Below are 19,675 nucleotides of genomic sequence, written 5' to 3' on the forward strand. Positions count from 1 at the left end.
GCCCACAATACCTCAACTGACCTTTAGCCCACAACTCTCCAAAGTAATTAGACTTCAAAAACTTAGTGTACAATATTAGTTAGTTTTGGCTCCTGGGACTGAGGTTTGATTCTGACCTTGAGTGCTGTCTTTGCAGTTTGAGTGTTTTCTCTGTGACTGTGCAAGTTTCCTCCAGGTGCTCCAGTTTCCTCCTGCATTTCAAACAGATGCTGGTAGGTTAGTTGGCTATGTAAATTATTATTTAGTATAGGTCAGGAGCAAAAAGGGGAGTTGATTTACATATGCGTGAGAAAATGCATTACAGAGGTGCAGGGAAAATAAGGAGAAATGGAATGGGATTGAGAAATGAAATGGGATTGGGAACTGGCATGGACCCATTGTGGGCCAAATGGGCTCCTTCTGTGTTATGATAAGTACAAGATAAGCTATAAGATACTGGACTTTAGCTCCAGTGAGAAGAAATATTAAGTAGTAAGCTGGCAGTTATTGCATAACTTACATTACAATATCTCAATCCATTTCACTTAACACTATTAAATTACCAGTAGTGCGAAACTCTGAATTAAACGGGGTGAGTTTATGGACCTCTAAGTGTCTATACAATCCATCCTGCAACACTTTTTGCTTGTGCTCTGGTAAAATTAAATAAAATTTTGACCTTGTGCTCTTGGAAGAACTAAGCACATAATAGCATAATAAGGTGGCTAACTGTACACGTTATTATGCTGTTACGTGCTTTTAATATCTGTATCATTAAATAGGTTACTGATCACATTTTAATTTAATCAAGTTTAAGTTGAGGTTTTGATTCTAAAATCAGCCATTTACAAGATCGCTAATGAAATAAGATCCTGTTATCTTTGTGCTCTTTTAACTGCTTAGTGGTATAATTTTACCTCCATTCCATTTACCTGTGCTTTATAATGTTAAAGTTGTATAATTTTCTTACATGACTCAGTCCATACAGGCTAACATGCAAACCTATTAACTCTTGAAGTAGTGAGTCAATTCATTTTCTTTAATTCTCAGTTGTTAACATATCATAATTTAACAAGCAAGATTCTAAATTTCTGTCAAGTATCCTGTTTTAACAGTTATTTAAAATCGATCTTGAAAAGTCAGATTGCTTAAAATTAAGAAGTAAAGAAATAATGGCTCAACCTCACAACTTACAAATTATCAAAAATATGAAATAAAAGGACACCTATTACTGGGGAGGAGAACATGTTCCTAATAATTATATTTGATAAATAAAAAAACAATTTGCATGGTATTCAAATTGGTGCATGTTTGTTTTCAGATTGGCTCTCTGCATATAAGAGGGATTTCAAAGGTATGTTTCGTAACCATGTAATAAAATTCAAGATTCTGGTAATATCCATCTCTCACAATAAACCTTTGGATACTACGTGTTACACTTTGTTAAGGAATAAAATTAATTAATGGTGGATTAAACACAATAAATGTTACTTCACCTCCGAATTTGCAACATGAAGCAGCTCAGACTGTTGAGTTAAAGTCGATTTGTTTTACTTGCTGAGATTGTGCACATACACATAACCATTTCAGATCATTCAAATTTTGAACATTTCCAAAGAGATGGTCTAATCAAAAATTATACCAGAGAGCTGAGTTTGTAAGGGCTACAATACACACTGGGCTCATGATCGTATTTGATCTTTCTCAGCTACCCCAAACATTCCTCTTACATACAGTGATATAACATGAAGTTTCCAGGGATACAATTTATGTCTACATTGCAGACTAACACTTTGCCACCACTGAGAAATCAGAAAGATGCAAAATTGCCTTTCCATCCATATCAGACATTGCTTCATTGGCTGACCTTGATCCTACAAAGGTAATTGTTTGGCAGGTTAAGCTTCATAATAGGAGTATTCAAACAGAAAAAAATATTTTTCTGATTTGGTACTCAGGTATAAGGAAGGTAACTTGCAGTGATGGAGGGAGAAAAATTACAGAAAACCCTGAGAAAAATAATTTCAGAATTAATTTGCAATTGAAAAACTCTTCTAATTTGGTGCAATAGTTTAGCATAATTCTGCTATTTCTTGGATTTATAGTCAAAACACGCTTTATAGTCAATCCAGCAGCATGGAGCAAAATGCCTGCAAAAACTGTCTGTGTTGTGAAAAGTGCATTTAATGTCCAAATCCCATTCCTCAAAATTGCTATAAATATTTGAGCATTTTTTACAAATTTGGAAGAGCAGTGGCAGGAATGAAACATGGAAAATCCAGAGAGGCAGATGGCACGGGTCTGAAGCTTCAGCCTGAAAATCATTGTACCTGAATTATGTTCAATTGTGTTGCTAGGCAACTAAAGGAAATTGATGCCATCTCAATTAATGACATCTCTCACACTTATGGGCACAAAAAAGCTACAGTGCTTCAAAAGTGGATCATGTCATGCTACATTTTTGTGTGCTGTTGAATTCAATTTTAATGAAAAATTAAACCTAATGGAATACTGCGGACTTACCAAGCATCATAAAAAATCCTTGATTTTCCATCTGGTTTCTGGACATGTGCAGCATGCCATACAATGTGCAATGGACACCACTTATTTAATTTTCACTCACCTACCCTGGTCTGGTGCAAGGAATCAGTTTTCAGAGAGGTCCTATTTAAGTAACCTACCAGTTGTTCCTCTGGGGCCTCCATCAAGTAGCAAAACCCACAATTCCCATTTCACAGACACCCCAACTAACCAATCTGCCAACTATGCCCCCAGTTACTAATACTCTCTCAAATGCTCTACCAACAAACAGTTATGACCTCAATTCCACCAACACCACACTGTTCAGGGCTACTGATTACAAGCCACAATTAAGGACTTTCCTTCTTGGTTGCTGATTACATATCTGACTTCTAATTTCTCAACCCACGAATCACCAATTCTCATCCCAGTTCTCCCCACCAATCCTTGCCCCAAACTCTCTACCTAAAGATTGGCCCCAACCGTACCTCCCATCACTTAGTCCTGTTAATTGATCTCATTTACATGTTCCATCATGCCACCGACTGAAGGTAAAGTCTTTGAGTGTGCCCATCCTGTTTAGGGGTGCACAATTCTTAGGCCTCAGGTGTTGCTGAATTTTCTAGTCTGGCCCTCGTAAAAATGTTTATTGGCCCATTAAGAGAATCAAGGGATATGTGGTTAGTGCAGGAAAGTAGGGTTGAGGTCAAAGATTAGCTATGATCTTACTGAATGGCAGAAAAGGCACAATGGTCTACTTCTGCTTTTGATCCTTATGTTCTACAAATCAAATGTTTATTGCATCTTTATTGATGCTGAGCATTTCAAGACATTTTGGCAAGCTATTTCACTAATGAAAGCCCTAAAGCTATCCTGTGGGTGATCATTGCTGAATCTTAAGCTCTTCATTTCATTTATACATCCATTCATTAGATGTATAAATGGGTTGTACATGCACCAATATCGATGGAAGAGTTTTAGATGAATGTATAAGTTTTCCTCTGCTAATGCTCCACATTTTAATTTTAGTATCCATATATTTAGCAAACAAGAAATTAGAATATATTTTGTCCATTCAGCTATGTCTATATTATTGATTTATATTGAAGAAATTTTTCCTCCATTTTCTAAGTTCAACAAAAAGGACAACAAAAGAATAATGCCAATTTCACTGCTTTATACTTGTTCAACCTCTTCATTAAAATTGGTAACCTGTAGAAAATATTACAATGACAAAGGTTTTTGCTTTTAACTTTACACCTTCTGCTACTAATCAATCTCTTCTTGTTTATTTTTAAAACATTTGAAGACAAAATGAGACTAGTATAGTCCCTGTAATATTCTGCTGAGTGTAACAGGTCAAAGTAACTTCTAATGAAAATAAGAATCAGGAGAATTATATAAATGGCTGCCAATTCACCTGTTTTTTTTAATCATCATTCAAAGCAAAAATTATTAACTTTAAAAATCAAAATAATCTCTGAGGAAAAGAAATGGAACATTGCAATAAACTAGAAATGGAAGTGGGAAGTTAGAAGGTCTTGAATTGATTTGAAAAAGTTTGAAATTGTTTAGAACTTGAATTGAAATATATTGTTCTTATTCTTCCATCCATTTGATGAATTAAAACAAATCTTGGGATGCTATGTGTTTTTTTATATTTAATGCTTTCTCCGTAAACTTTGGACCAAGTTTAAAATTAATTGCAAAAAGTAAGCTTAAGGCAAAAATGCTTACAAATGATTGAATTCATCTTCCGAGACTTTATGCATAGTCATGCAAGGAATAGAAAATAACATTAATTAGTAGAAAGGAATTTTCAAGCCTCTAGAGAGTTAGAATCTATCAGTCTTAGTCCAGTTATAATGGAGTTGAGCTATTTTGCAAACATTCTTAATTTGCTGTCATGTAAAAAGAATCTACCTCTTCTAAAAGAGAAGAAACAGGGCACCAGCCACTTTCCAGTATTAACCTTCCACTAATAAAATGGTATATCTATATTTTGATGATTTATTGATTTTTAAAACCTAATAAACGTCTTAAATCTTTGACTTTGCTTGGTAAATTGAGGGTTCTGCAACATGACACAGAAAGGAAAAAGTCTACTCCGTCTTACCTCTGTAACCATATTCAGTCTTGTAACTGTGGTCTGGCCTCTCGACTCTTCTGAATCTTTTGTGCATCACCTTATTCTCAACAGTGTGACCATGGCTTCAGGCATTAAATCCCTATGCTCTTGAATTACCTCCTTAAATTCCTCTACTTTAGACATCCTTCTGCTCCTTTTTAAAACTCAAATTTAGTTAACTTTTCTAATGTTGACAGCCATCTGTTTCTGATTATGCTGCTATGAAATGATTTGAGTACTCTTTTGGAAATTAGTCACTGTTAATATGCAAGCTGTATTTGTCATATCCTTTTTAAATCTTTTTCTCTAGTAATTCAAAAATAGTTACTCTTTCAAAAATTCACCACAGCAAAAATATCATTTTCTTCTTCCTAGTTTAACATTGCCATTGCTTACAAACTTGTGAACAAACCTGTTGGGAGTTCTAGTGAAAGGAAATACAAAAGTGTCAGTAATTATGTATGAAACATATTCTTTGCGCAATAATTGTCAAGAAGTATTTTGGGTTTTTCCTCAATAGTTGCTGTAATGATGACTGAAATCCCAGAGTACACCTGGGATTTCCACTGATTTCTCACTGAACTTTTGGTATATGATAATGCCTAAGGAAATTTGCGGTAAATTTCACTATTTAGTGAAACGCGCATTTATTTTCTGAATGATTGATTATATTCATTCTGTCTAATGTGTGCATTTTCTGCCGTTACAGAGTATGCATTTCTACCTCAAAGAGGATGTCCAGTATTCTTGTGGGAAAGTATTTTCAAATATATTTCTAGTTTATCATATTGAGTATACCTGCAACTCTCAACAATATAATGGCTTTGTGTATTTTATCTGACCAGTTTTTTCAGTGCACAAGGGTCTTAACTTCTTTTTCTTAATTCTAGATCATAAAGTTGTTTGAAGTTTTCAGATGTAACCGGCAAAGGTTACATTTGTAAAATTACAAGTTGCCACTATCTACCCATAGATTCTCCTGGATTGAAGCCTCTTCCAGTTCGTGTTGACCTTCAGTGCTTTGCACTGCGCTCTTAAAAGATGAGAGCTTACATCATTTTGGTTTACTGAACTGGTTTAAGCATCATATCTAGAGCACTTATGTGTGAGTGGATTGTAGGGTTAAATGCTGGTCAGATGATTCAATAGGTAAACTTAAATCTCTTCTGCATGAAAGTTAGGAAACTCAATATATCCCAACCAAGTGAAACATTCTAACTTGTGTCAAGTATCATTTTTTTGTTTGGAGGAGAATGACAGGAGCAGAAGCAATTCAAATCTTTTGTATAAGTGGGCCAACTTTTGTTAAAAGCCATGAAAGCATTCTTATGGCAGCAGTATGCCATAATCAGCAACCAACTGATACAATGTGGTGCCTGGAAATCATTGACGGCAGCAGCTAATTGTTAAATGAATGATTTTATCACAAGTGCCACGATAACGCTGTTGAGGAAATGGTTTCTTAAGCTTCGAAAGCATGATAGTGTTGCTGTCCATCAGTGGATATGAAGAGACACAGTTAGTAGTTGGAAATATTTCTTTCTGTACACCCAGGTGAAAAGGACTGTGGGTTTAGCATTTTGCATGATTTACTAACTTTAGATCAAGTGATACTGAGAAGTATAGAGGAACAGAGGGACCTTGGAGTACCAGGCTACTGGCCAAGATCTAAAAAGTTAGATAATTCTTCTTTGGCCAAATGGCCTCCTCCTTTGATATAAATATTTGCAATTCTGTGAATAGTAGACATTATTGCAAAGATTTTTTTGCAAATAGGATTTGGAGTTATTGAGCTTCAGACCAAGCTATTCATACTTAAATGAAGGAAATGACCATATTGCATCCTGGAGGAAGAATACTGGGGGCACAGTGGTGCAGGTAGTGGAGCCACAGCCTCACAGAGCCAGAGACCCAAGTTAAATCCTGACCTCAGATGCTGTCTATGTGGAGTTTGCACAACGTCCCTATGACTGTGTGGATTTCCTCCCACATCCCAAAGACAAGTGGGTTGGTGGGTTAATTGGCCACTGTGAATTACTCCTAGTAGGTAGTTGAGTGGAACAATCTGGAGCAAGCTGTAAAGAAAATGGGGGGAAGTTAAAAAAGGATTTAATGTAGTGTAATGTAGTATAAATGGGTGTTTCAGAATTAGGTTAATATGACATACGTCGTGAAATCTGTTGTTTTGCAGCACCAGTACAGTGCAAGACATAAAAATTACTATAAGTTATAAAAATAAATAAATAGTGCAAAAGAGGAATAATGAGGTTATTAACTGTTCAGAAATCTGAGCAGTTTCTCAGAGAGGAAGAAGCTATTCCTGAAATCTTGAGTGTGGGTCTTCAGGCTCCTGTACCTCCTCCCCAATGGTAGTAATGTGAAGAGGGCATGTCACCGATGGTGAGGGTTAGGGCCTTAACGATGGATGCTGCCTTCTTGAGGCACCGCCTCTTGAAGATGTCCTCAATGGTAGGGAGGGTTGTGTCGGTGATGGAGCTGTCTAATTCTACAACCCTCTGCAGCCTCTTTTGATCCTACACATTGGTGCCTCCATGGGAGGTTGTGATGCAACCAGTCAGAATGCTCTCCACCGTACATCTGTAGAAATTTGCAAGAGTCTCCTAATGAAGGAAAGCCGCTGGCACGGCTTCTTCGTGATTGCAGCGATGTGTAGGGTCCAAGATAGATCCTCTGAGATGTTGATGCCCAGGAACTTGAAGCTGCTCACCCTTTCCACTGCTGATCCCTCAATGAGGACTGGTGTGTGTTCTCCTGACTTCCCTTCCTGAAGTCCACAATCAATTTCTTGGTCTTCCTGACGTTGAATGCAAGGTTGTGGTTGCAACACCACTCAACCAGCCTCCTCCTCCTATCTCGCCTATCTCACTCCTTGATGCCTCCTCATCACCATCTGAGATTCTGCCAACAACAATGATGTCATTGGTGAATTTACATATGGCGTTTGAGCTGTACCTAGCGACACACACACAGGTGGACTCAGAGGGCCAAAGGTCAGTGCTGTATCTCTATATGCCTCTATTATAAAATGATGTTGAAAATCAATTAAAAAAACTGCAGATGCTGGAAATCAGAAATAAAATCAGATCTGATAAAGGATCTTCAACTTGAAATCTTAGCTGGTTCTCTTTCCATGTATATTGCCTAACCTGATGAGTTTCCTCAGCCCTTTCTGTTTTGTATTTCTGAAATTCTGTTGGATACCAGTGCACAGCTATGATAACTTAAACTTTTGGATTAAGCCAAGCAGATATTAGTTCAAGTTAGGGAAGGACATTTTTAGGGCATGGAAGAAAAATTCTCCTTACACTTTGTATTCAGGATATGGAAAGAACTTTCAAGTAAAATAGTGGAGACAAAGAAAATGCAGAAATATTTATTGGGCTGATATTAGTGCCTTCATATATTAAAATGAGTCTCCATTGTCAATTATCAGACCAGTCGACACCTCTGCTATGGTAGCTGGCAAAATAGTTTTAGATGACTTACAGTCCCATATGGTAATTTCAGAGCTTTTAGAATTGGTTCAGGGTCCTTATTTAATAAAACTTGTAATATTAACTAAAAGTCAGAATTGCTGCTGAAGCAAAACAGAATTGTATAAATATGCTTGTGAAGTTTGTTTCCATAGCAACATTAATCCTGTCATATTGTCATTACAGATGGAAATACGTTATTAACTTAAAATTGTGTAATTCTCAGACACTATCTACCAATTCTCAAAAAATAATTGATTCTTATTTCCAATATTGGCTTCTAATTCAATATCCCCTTTCTTGAGAAGGGTTGGCTCACAGGTCAGACCACTGCAAATAAGCTGTGATCCAAGCTTCAGAATAGCTTCCTGACTCTTCTTGTAAGAGTCCAATTCATGAGGCTATGTGAAGTATTCCAGAAGACCTCAGTGCCTCTGGGCTTAGGAGTGAGAAAGTGAGCCAGTGTTCATGCGGTTGTCTGATGGTGTTTACTGAAAGGATACATGTCTCAATGTCAAATGGGAACAGGAATAATTTTGTTGTGATCTCTTTGACCCCCACACACCCCTTACAACTGCTGCTGCAATCCATTTGGCACTTAAGAAAGGAAGTACTAAAATTTGTTAAAAACATTCACCAAGTTTAGTCACTAAATTAAGTCTCTCTGTCAGCATAGATTCTAATGTATTGAGTCTGTGCCTGTTAGTGTACAAGTATATAAACATAGATAAAGCTTGACCTCTTCATGACATGCTGTTGCTTGATAATCAGCCAACCACACAGAACCAATGTCAACAGATGAAGAGCATCTTTGTAATTGAACACAAGATCACCATCTCGTTATAGTTCTAAAGCAGAATAAGATAATCCAAGTATTATCCAAAGAATTTTCTGAAGGCTTGTTGCTATCATAGTACTGCAGCAGTCCCTGCAGTTGCTTGAAGCTTGAACATTTATACCAGGCAATTTTAAGAAAATTACAAGGCAGATATTTTTTTCTCACAATCTTCAATTACGAGACAAAATAAGACAAAGGAGCATTCATAAACATCTATTCAATGGCTGTATCTCAAAACTCTTGCTTGTTTTCTTACTTTTCTTGCAAGCTGCTCATTTTTGTGAGGTTCTATTTAGTATTTTGAAGCTAAGAAGATGACAAAGAAGCCTGAATGTTGCTTTTTAACTCAACATTGAGAATTAGATACGTTCTATCACCCAGATTTTTTAGGAGAATCACTTTGCACCCCTGTCCAAGTAAGTCAAGGCATGAAGATTGCAAGTTTAAAACTGTATCTCTTCATTGAGCAGTAATAGCAGAACTATATTAATCAGTTCTTCTATCTCCGCTCAATGAAGGGATATTAATGTAATTTTTTCCATTTCCTTTGTAAATCAACTATTCCAAAAACTGGTTGTAAAATGCTTTAAAAGTGATTACTGAGTGTTATCTGTTAATGGCCACAGTCAGAGTAAACTGCTTTTCTTCAGCAACAATCAAAAGGCATTTTGCGGTGATGAATAGATTACTCAGTTTTCACAATGAGGACACCATCAATTGTTTTGTATAGTGTTACCTCTCTATTAAGTAGGTTAGGTTCAAAACAGACTGAATATCACTAAGCTGGGCACCTATAAGATGTTGTGGACATTAGCAACAAGAATACTCTCCATCATAATCTTTATCCTCAAAGCCAGAATGTTACTCACTCTACCATTAACATCAGCCCAGGGACCAAACTTGATTCACTAAGAAGCATATGGTGTAATTATAAACAGGATGGTGTTTTTATAAAGAGGAGTCATAGAGTAATGGAGTAATACAGCACGGAAACAGGCTCTTCGGCTCAACTCACCCATGCCAACCAAGGTGCCCACCTAAGCTAGACCCATTTGCCCACATTTGGCCGATATCCCTCTAAACCTTACCTCTTCATGTACCTGTCCAAATGTCTTTTAAATGTTGTTATTATACCTGCCTCAACTACTTCTCTGGCGGCATGTTCCATATATGCACCACGCTCTGCGTGAAGAAGTTGCTTCTCAGGTCCCTTTCAAATCTTTCCCTTCTCACCTTAAAATGTGAATGTGTTAAAAAGATTAGGTTCAAAAATGTGACTATGTGAATGGTAAGCACTGAAGACAGCATATTAAAGAGTTAAGCAATTCCAAAGCCAGCAGATCAAATCAAGACTCTGTAACTTTGCCACATTAAGTCATGAATCACAGTGGAGAACTATAAACAATGACAGGAGGAAACTCCTCAACAATAGTAGACCCAAGCACATGAATGCAAAAGACTGGGGGGCAAGTAACCATCTTCAGCCAAATAGTCCCACATAATGAAGCCCCTCCACCCCCATTCTCCTCCTAAGGTTGTAATCATCACAGAAACCAGTCTTCAGCCATCTGTATGTAATATCTAGAAATGAGTGTGGGAAATGGGCAAATACAAGCGGCTCTCTTCTTTTTGGGCAGTCCCTCCAGGTTGAAAATGACTTGGTCCTGCTTCAGTTCTGTGAATTCAGTAGTGGAAGATGACACTAATGTGGGAATGGCTGATTCTTCCACAGATTGGGCAGGCGTTGGGTGGATGTTGTTTGTGAAGTGCTGCCTGGTTCTGCTGCTCACAGAACGCATCTCTGTGCTTTTGATGCCTGGGCATGCTATCCCAAATGCTCCTTCTCCACTTTGAGCCATAATGGACTACAGATTGGCCAACGGGGATGTTTTGTTTCTTCTCTGAGTACACCTTTGAATGTTTTCCCCTGTCCACCTGATAATCTCTTCCCAGTGAGAACTCAGAACAGACTGTCTGCTTTGGGAGTCAGGTGTTGGGCATGCAGATGATATGGCCTATCCAACATGACTGAGTTTAAGTTCGGCATGTTGGGGATGTTGGCCTGGGAGAGGACACTGACATTGGTTGACTTATCCTGAATTTGGAGGACTTTGCAGAGACATCTTGGTGATATCTTTTCATTTCCTTGAGGTGCCTGCTGTAGGTTATTCAGGTCTCTGAAGCATAAAGGAGGGCTGGGATCACTGCTTCAAAATCTGAGGTCCTGATCTTCAAATAGGACCTGATTTTTCATTAGCCAAAGACTATACTGTCACATTGAGGGCAATGATGTGCTTTTGATGCCTGGGCATGCTATCCCAAATGCTCCTTCTCCACTTTGAGCCATAATGGACTACAGATTAGTCAAAGGGGATGTTTTGTTTCTTCTCCGAGCACACCTTTGAATGTTTTACCCTGTCCACCTGATAATCTCTTCCCAGTGAGAACTCAGAACAGACTGTCTGCTTTGGGAGTCTGGTGTTGGGCATGCAGATGATCATTATGTCAACCTTTGCCAAGAGATGCCTTCCAAGATATGCAGAATGCTCCATGTTTTCCAGAGGCTTGCCATGAGCTTTTATTGTTGGAGGGCAGTGTAGTGCAGCAAGGATGTTGAGTATAACATCAATCCTCACACATGCTTCAGTAAACAAGTTGACAATGGCTTGGAGCTCAGCAGACAAACGTGTGCAAATGTAAGCATGATGGACTCTAGCATTGTCCTGGCCTAGTGCAAGAGACTTATGTTTCAGAACTAGCCATTACTCAAGCAAACTACTTCAGTATTGCAATAACACTTAGATCTATCTGATAATGTGAAAAGTTGCCCAGAGAGGTCCTGTCCACAATGAGTAGAATAAATGCAATCCAGGCAATCACTGCACATTCAGTCTGCCCTCATTCATCAGCAAAGTGATGGAGGATGATCACAACAGCACCATCGGCTGCTACTTACTCACCAATAGCGTTCTCAGTGATTCCCCGTCATATCAAGGCAGAATTTGATCAAATGCAGCATGAAGGGGCCATTGCAAAATAGGTTAATGGAAATCAGGGAAAATAATTTCCATTAGCTCCACTCATAGGTAGCATAAAGGAAGGTAATTATGGTTATTGGACAAACCTCTGGGCAATATCCTTGACCCAATTATCTTCAGTTGCTTTATCAATGACCCTCCCTCCACCATAGGCCACCAAAGAAAGTGTTCAGTGATGATTGTAGGCTTCTGTTCCAACCCCTGAAATAATGAAGCATTCCATGCTTCCATAGACTGCATTTAAGATTGAGCTAATGTGATACCTGTGCCAGTAACTGCTAGGCAATGATCATTGCCAAGAAGAGATAACTTGATAACAGGCAGAACATTGCTAAATCCACCAGCCATATCTTGGTTATCATCAAAGACTATAAATAGAGACTGGACATTGAGCAGCAAGTGACTCATCTCCTGACTTCCTTTTCAACAAAATATAAGACTATCAGGAGTGACAGGGAACACTTCCTCCATTTGACTGAATTGTACTTCCAGTAGTGCTCAGGAAGCTCAGCATCATCTAGGACAAAATAGTTTACTAAACTGGTTCCTCATCCACCATTCAAATTACTTACCAGGTTACTAAGACTGCAGTATTTTTCATTTACACAAGACTTCTTTAATAGCACACCCAAACTATAAAATTACCACCAAGAAAAACAAAGGTAGTAAGTGCTTGGGAACACTGTCACCTGGATGTTGCCCTCCTAATCACACCACATTCCTGGCTTAGAAATATATTCTTGTTCTTTCATTACTTCTAGGTTTAAATCCAGGAACTCCCCATCTGACAGGTGTGCAAGGACTGCAGTGATTCAAGAAGTTAGCTCACTTTTGCTTTTGAGCAAATTTAAGTTATTTTTTTTTACCTTGGTGACTCCTCAGTAGATCTTACCCAATCTTCTCCTCTGCTTATTTGTTACTTAAAGCCAGGTCACTTCAATATAAATGAATGTAAATTTGTCTTTCTGAATTTCCAAATTTTCTCTATGTTCATCATCCCTTCTATAACCTCCTGATATCATTATATATCAGCCTGGATCCTCTGTTTAAGGTAGCTCAACTAAATAAATCAAAAGGAACTTAGTTGTTCTTACACTTCTATCCCCAGATATTTATTCCAATTAAAATGAATGGGTCCACTGAACTTGCTCCAGGTTTCCCAAAGTGTTGGGAAATTATGGAAGTTTGCACTGCCCTGTTGGAATTAGCCCATGGTCATCAGTTGGCTGTGCAGAGGTTCGGGACTTCTACCTTCACCTGGGTGCCCTGAACTTTTGCCTATTACATGGAGTAAAAGTTAACAGTTCCCAGCAAAACTTAAAGCTTTTAATCAGAAAGTGCAAGCCATTGAATTCACTGCTGGAATAAGCCCTATTGATTTCTGTCTCCTCATTTCTTCTTCCATTTACCATTGGCACAAGCATGTAAATGTAGAGATTTTTGTCATGATATCTTTAGGAAATAATTTTGGGAAATATGCATCTATAAATAGTGTGGCATTTTATATTGACACAGAAATAGGGCAGTTTTTTTATTTTTCACCATAAAAATGGTGGAAATGATAGCCTACGGGCCTTATTTTTCGCTGGTGATGCAGAGAGTCATCAAATGCCTCTGTGTGATAGACCTAAAGCTGTTTTGGTTGTGAACCCATTAGTTGGAAATTCCATAGCAACTGAAGTCTAAGGTAGGACCTTTCCTACCAGTTTAGAGCCCAGATAGAAAATCAGGTAAATCAGGCATTGCAGAGTAGGGAGGCCTTTTGTCGAGGGTTGGTGCAAGTGGTCACTGGTTTGACGGTGATGAATGTTGAATTGGATGTCGTAGATTGGTGGATGTGGAAGCAGGTCGGGAGATTTTTCAGTAGAGGATTCAAGTGCAGGAAACACTACTCTGCTTTGACTAGCAGGGTGAGATTGTTGTGTGATCAGTGTGTGGGATGAATCAATGGATTGGGTGGAAGATGGAGAGTTCGGTGATTGATGGGTAGGAATGGTTGGTAAATTGGTTTACTACTGCCACATACAGTATACCGAGGTACAATGAAAAACTTGTCTTGCATATCGTTCATACAGATCAATTCATTACACAGTGCATTGAGGTAGAACAAGGTAAAACAAAACAGCATGCAAAATAAAGTGTTACAGTTACACAGAAAGTGCAGTGCAGGTAGACAATAAGGTGTAAGGTCATAACGAGGTGGATTGTAGGTCAAGAGTCCATTTTATCGTACTGGAGAACCGTCCGATAAGTCTTATAATGGCTGGACAGAAGCTGTCCTTGAGCCTGGTGGAATGTGCTTTCAGGCTTTTGTATCTTCTGCCTGATGGGAGGGAGGAGAAAAGAGAATGTCTGGGGGGGGTGGGGTCTTTGATTATGCTGGCTACTTTACCAAGGCAGCGAGAAGTATAGACAGAGTCCATGGAGGGGAGGCTGGTTTCCGTGATGTGCTGAGTTGTGTCCAGAACTCTCTGCAGTTTCTTGTGGTCAAGGGCAGAGCAGTTGCCACACCAAACCATGATTCATCTGGATAGGATGCTTTCTATGGTGCATCGATAAAATATTAGTGAGTGTCAAAGGTGACATGTCAGATTTCTTTAGCCTCTTAAGGAAGTAAAGGCATTGGTGAGCTTTTTTGGCCGTGGCATCTACGAGACTGGGCCAGGACAAGTTATTGGTGATGTTCACTCCTTGGAACTTGAAGCTCTCAACCCTCTCAGCCTCAGCACCATTGATATCAACAGGAGGATGTGCAAGGCTCCACCCTTCCTGAAGTCATTAACCAGCTCTTTTGTTTTGCTGACATTGAGGGAAAGGTTGTTGTCATGACACCATGTCACTAGGCTCTCTGTCTCCTTTCTGTACTCTGACTCATCATTATTTGGGACATGGCCCACGACGGTGGTATCATCTGCAAACTTGCAGGTGGAGTTAGAGCAGAATCTGGCCAGACAGTCATGAGTGTATAGAGCATAGAGTAGGGAGCTGAGGACCCAGCCTTGTGGGATACCAGTGTTGAGAATAATCGTGCTGGAGGTGTTGCTGCCTATCCTCACTGATTGCAGTCTGTTGGTCAGGAAGTCAAGGATCAGTTGCAAAGGGAGGTGTTGAGTCCCAGGTCTTGGAGTTTGAAGATGAGTTTGCTTGGAATTATGGTATTGAAGGTGGAGCTGTAGTCAATAAACAATCATCTCATGTAGGTGTCTTTACTGTCCAGATTCTCCAGAGATGAATGTAGGGCCAGGGAGATGGCATCTGCCATAGACCTGTTTCGGTGATAGGTGAATTGCAGTGGATCGAGGTTTTCTGGGGGGTTGGAGTTAATGCATGTCATGACCAGCCTCTGGAAGTACTTCATGATGGTGGATGTCAGAGCCACTGGGCAATAGTCATTAAGGCACATTACCTTGTTTTTCTTAGGTACCGGGATGATAGTGGCCTTCTTAAAGCAGGTGGAAACCTCAGATTGAAGCAGGGAGAGGTTAAAAATGTCTGCAAATACCCCTGCCAGCTGATTTGCACAGGATCTAGGGACACAGCCAGGGATACCAGCTGGGCCAGATATTTTCCGCAGGTTCACTCTCCGGAAGACTGACCTTAAGTCCTCAATGGTGACTATGGGTTCAGGTGCATTGGAGTCTGTCGGTGTGGGTGGTGACATACCAATCCCCTTCTGTTCAAAACATGTATAGAATGTGTTAAACCCTTCAGGAAGGGATGCGCTGTTGTTGGTGATGCTGCCCGACTTCGTTTTGTAGCCCATTATAGCACGTAACCCCTGCCACAACTGATGGCTGATCTGGGACTCAATTTTGGACTGGTATTGTCTCTTGGCACCTCTGATAGCCTTACAGAGGTTGTAACTCAATCTTTTGTATAGGTCAGGGTCACCTGATTTGAACACCGCAGTCCTAGACTTCATTAGGGAGTGGGTCTCCCAGTTCATCCATGGTTTCCAGTTTGGGAACACCCGGATAGTTTTCTTTGGTACACAGGCCTCAACACACTTGCTGATAAAGTCCGTGATGGTGGTGACATACTCATCTAGGCTGACAGCTGAGTCTTTGAACATGGACCAGTCTACTGACTCAAAGCAGTTGCATAGAAGCTCATCTACTTCCTCAGACCAGCACTCATGACTTTCTGCACTGGAACCTCCTGTTTCAACTTCTGTTTTTATGCAAGGAGGAGGACAGCCTGGTGGTCTGCTTTACCAAAGTGTGGGCAGAGAGAGGCTCAGTAGGCATCCTTCATGGTTGTGTAGCAATGGTCAAGGGTGTTGGGGTTGTTGAAAATCGGTGACCGAATCGGGTACTGAGGGGAATTGATGAGTACATAACTAAAAGAAGGCCTACCAAAATTGGGTTCCTGGCACCAGCCTTTTCAGAGAGGTATCCTTTAAGGCTGGCAGAATCAGACCTCACCGGTGCAATGAAAGCCTGCTTCTGCTGGAGTGGTCTGCAGACAGCAGGAATCAGTCCAGCATGTATGAGTGCCATGTTGTTGAATGTTGCCGCACATTTCCAGGATCCTTTGTGCAGTACGCATTAGACACACAGAGCAATCTATGAGGAAAACCTTGAACTCCTAAAATCAGACTGTAATACCATGATTTTCAGTCACAATTCGTATTTCATAAAAACTAATTGACTTGGTGCACAAAACCTAGTGTTATGTGATTTAATTTCTGATTAGCAGATGTTTTCAAACATGTTTTGGGTGTTGTTTGCCAAATGACAAAAGCAAGACAATTGACATTTCCTTTAGCAGTGCAGCAATATGAATTAAATCAGTTTGGCGGATCTTTTGTTACATGATAGGGTGGATGAGATTAAGCAGGCTGCTGCATGTCTTCCACTATTTATTCCAAAAGTTCTTTTTTAAATGAGGCCATAGAAAGTGATAGTTTTGATTGAGATACAGATTATGACTTAATCATTATAAAAAGGTTGTTTGGTTTGCTACCACTGAACGTGTTGAGACTAGCTCAAGAAAGTTGTGAAATCAAGAGAGCAGAGGATACACTGGATTGAGAAGAGGAGAAAAAAACATTACCCTCTGTAGAAGATCATAATGAATCACTGAGCAAAACTGGAAGAACTCTCACAAAATCTGGAAATATAATTCAGAGGATGTATAACAGTGAATCAAAATTTTAACAAATGCTGTTTAGCAGTGTGCCTATGGATTTGGTTAGTGATCAGAAGACACATTGCAGTGCTTATTCTGAATTCAACATCTCTGGGTGCACTCAGTAACAGTGCTCCAGGCCTTGGAGACTGTAGCTATGCATTTGATTGTGCAAATCCAAATATCATTCTCCCTTCTGTTTAACTGTATTATAAATAGCAACTTGCTACATTGATAATAGAAAATATGTTAGGTATAGAAAAATGGAAAATTATTTTTACATTTTGTTTTTATTGGATTAAATAAAGCTTAAAATAAACTGAAAGCTTTTGGCTTGAATATTGTGTAAGAAATAAACAAAGGCAATCTCAAATCCAGTCTGTCTGATTAATGAATGATAAATGTAGTCCTAGTTGTATTAGAGAATGTTTAATTCACCATCTATCCTATGAATTATCATAATTGCCTGGTTTTATGACAATCCCTCAAAAATACTTCTATAAGTAATCCAACTAATGATGGGAAAGGCTTGAAAAACAAATCTACAAATTACAATGCAAGTATTTTTTTGGTGTTAAAGGTATATTAAAGAGATGTTAGAAACAGAATGGCATCCCATATTTAGGTGCTTTGAGACTCAGATACAAAAGGTTTTGTGCACATACATGCTAATGGGGCAAATTCAGCTTTGTTAGTGAATATGTTGTGAACATCCTGTAGAAGTTGGCAGATCTTGATGTAAATCATTGTGCCATTTTGGAGCTCAGTGGTCTACTTCCTCTCTTAGTTTTGCACAGTCGAGCATGTGTTTAGCAGAAGGAAGAATTTAAAGGAATCATCCACTTGTGATTCTTTTCTCATATTTGCAAAAATTCAACCGGTGTTTGGTGCTTTCTAGATTTGGCAAAAGTCTGCAGGAAGTGGTGTGGCAGGCAATTAAGTCATTTTTCCTGTTGCCAAAGCTTCTGTACAAACCAGAACTAAAACAAAGAATATTGCAAATACTTAACAGGTCAGGAAGTATCGGTGGAGAGAGAAGCAGAATGAATATTTCGGGCTGATGACCTTTCATTGGAACAGGCTAAAGATTATATTGCATGCTTGCATGAACATGTTTCTTGGCAAGAAATAGTTTCAGTGCAATTACACTGTTCCTTCAAGTGGAACAATTAGTGAGTACTAAGAAGTCACAATTCTGTATTCTTTACTAAGGCAAGGGTTTTTTTTAAATCTGAGAAGAGCGAACTTGAGTAAACAACTTGCATCAATGAGCTTTTATCAGAACTGATCTGATGATCTTTCTTCAGATTTGTTGAAAGATCATCAAGCCAAAACATTGACTTCACTTCTCTCTGCAGAGGTGCCACCTGATCTCTTGAGTATTTCCACAATTTAGTTTTATATCATATTTCCAAGCTTTTCTTTTGCTTTTGGATTTCTGCACAAATAAGCTCCTCACTAATATGACTGCACCATTGGGCATACATACAATGTTGCATGACTGAGAGAACACACAAGAGAGAGAGGAAGAGAGAGAATAAGGCACACACAGAAATCACTTCTGACCTTTCTCTCTATTGAATATTTCTGACATTTAGAGACATTTAAAAATAGGGAAGTAAGTGTGAAAGCAGTATGCAATTGCACAGGCCCCATCTGGAGCACTGGATTCACTACCATTCCAGAGGAGTTAATATATTGGCTGTGCTTGGAGGAAGGACCGGTTGTCCGGAAGGACATCAGGGCTTAAAAGGTTAAATTATGAATACAGCCTACATGAACGTGGCCTGTATGTACTTGATTGATTTAATCTATTGTGTTAAAAATTACAAAGGAACTTGATAGGAGTTTGCTCTGGTGGAGCACCCAGAAAATTTATGTTTAGTTTTAAAATCCTTGGCTATTTAGAAAAGAACTCCGAAAGTACTCTTTCATCTTAAGGACACTGAGTCAGAGCTGAATTTTTCAAGACTGTGATCAGTTGATGTTCATTAGCTAAGGTTATCAAGGGTCATGATGCAAAAAAAAGGGGAAAGGGAGCTGAGGTATAGGCTAACATAGATTTAAATGAAGAGTTGGTTTTAAGGACAAAACAAAGAACTCTTTCCATGCCGTATGATTCAACTGAGTTTAAACCAGTCAGGTTTATCATGAATTGAAGCAGCCTGATATTTCGAAGGAGCTGACAATAAGGCAATTCCAATGTCGAGGCCCGCTAGTTCTGTGAAGCTGAGAGGGAAGGCAAGTAGGGGCAATCCAAGAGGAAGTCCATGGACTGCGTTGCCTATGGTTCTTGTGTGAGATGTTGATTTTTCTGGGCCCAGGGGGATTCTATCCTATGGATATCATAGGGCCTGTTTTCATTGGGTGCCCAGACTATCATTTTTAGGGTTCCAACCAAAATGACAACATCCAGGTTATCGACAGGAATCAGCAGTTAAATATTGCAACGTCACATCCTGAAGTTTTTATCAGAATCTAATCTGTATATTTCAAGGAAGACTCTGTTGGTTTCTAGTAAATGTCTTAGTATCTGCCAACAAGCACA

The 19,675-nt window shown here is 39.1% G+C and overlaps 1 long non-coding RNA gene across 2 annotated transcripts in view; it reads right to left on the reverse strand.

Moving 5' to 3' along the window:
- LOC127569761 (uncharacterized) overlaps positions 1-19,675 on the reverse strand; it is a 135,636-nt gene that overhangs the window by 9,286 nt on the left and 106,675 nt on the right. For both annotated transcript variants that reach the window (XR_007956240.1, XR_007956239.1), the window contains one exon: positions 117-191. This is a non-coding gene — a long non-coding RNA (uncharacterized LOC127569761). The remainder of the gene's footprint in view (positions 1-116; positions 192-19,675) is intronic.

Source organism: Pristis pectinata, chromosome 4 (assembly GCF_009764475.1).
Source record: "Pristis pectinata isolate sPriPec2 chromosome 4, sPriPec2.1.pri, whole genome shotgun sequence".
NCBI lineage: Eukaryota > Metazoa > Chordata > Chondrichthyes > Rhinopristiformes > Pristidae > Pristis > Pristis pectinata.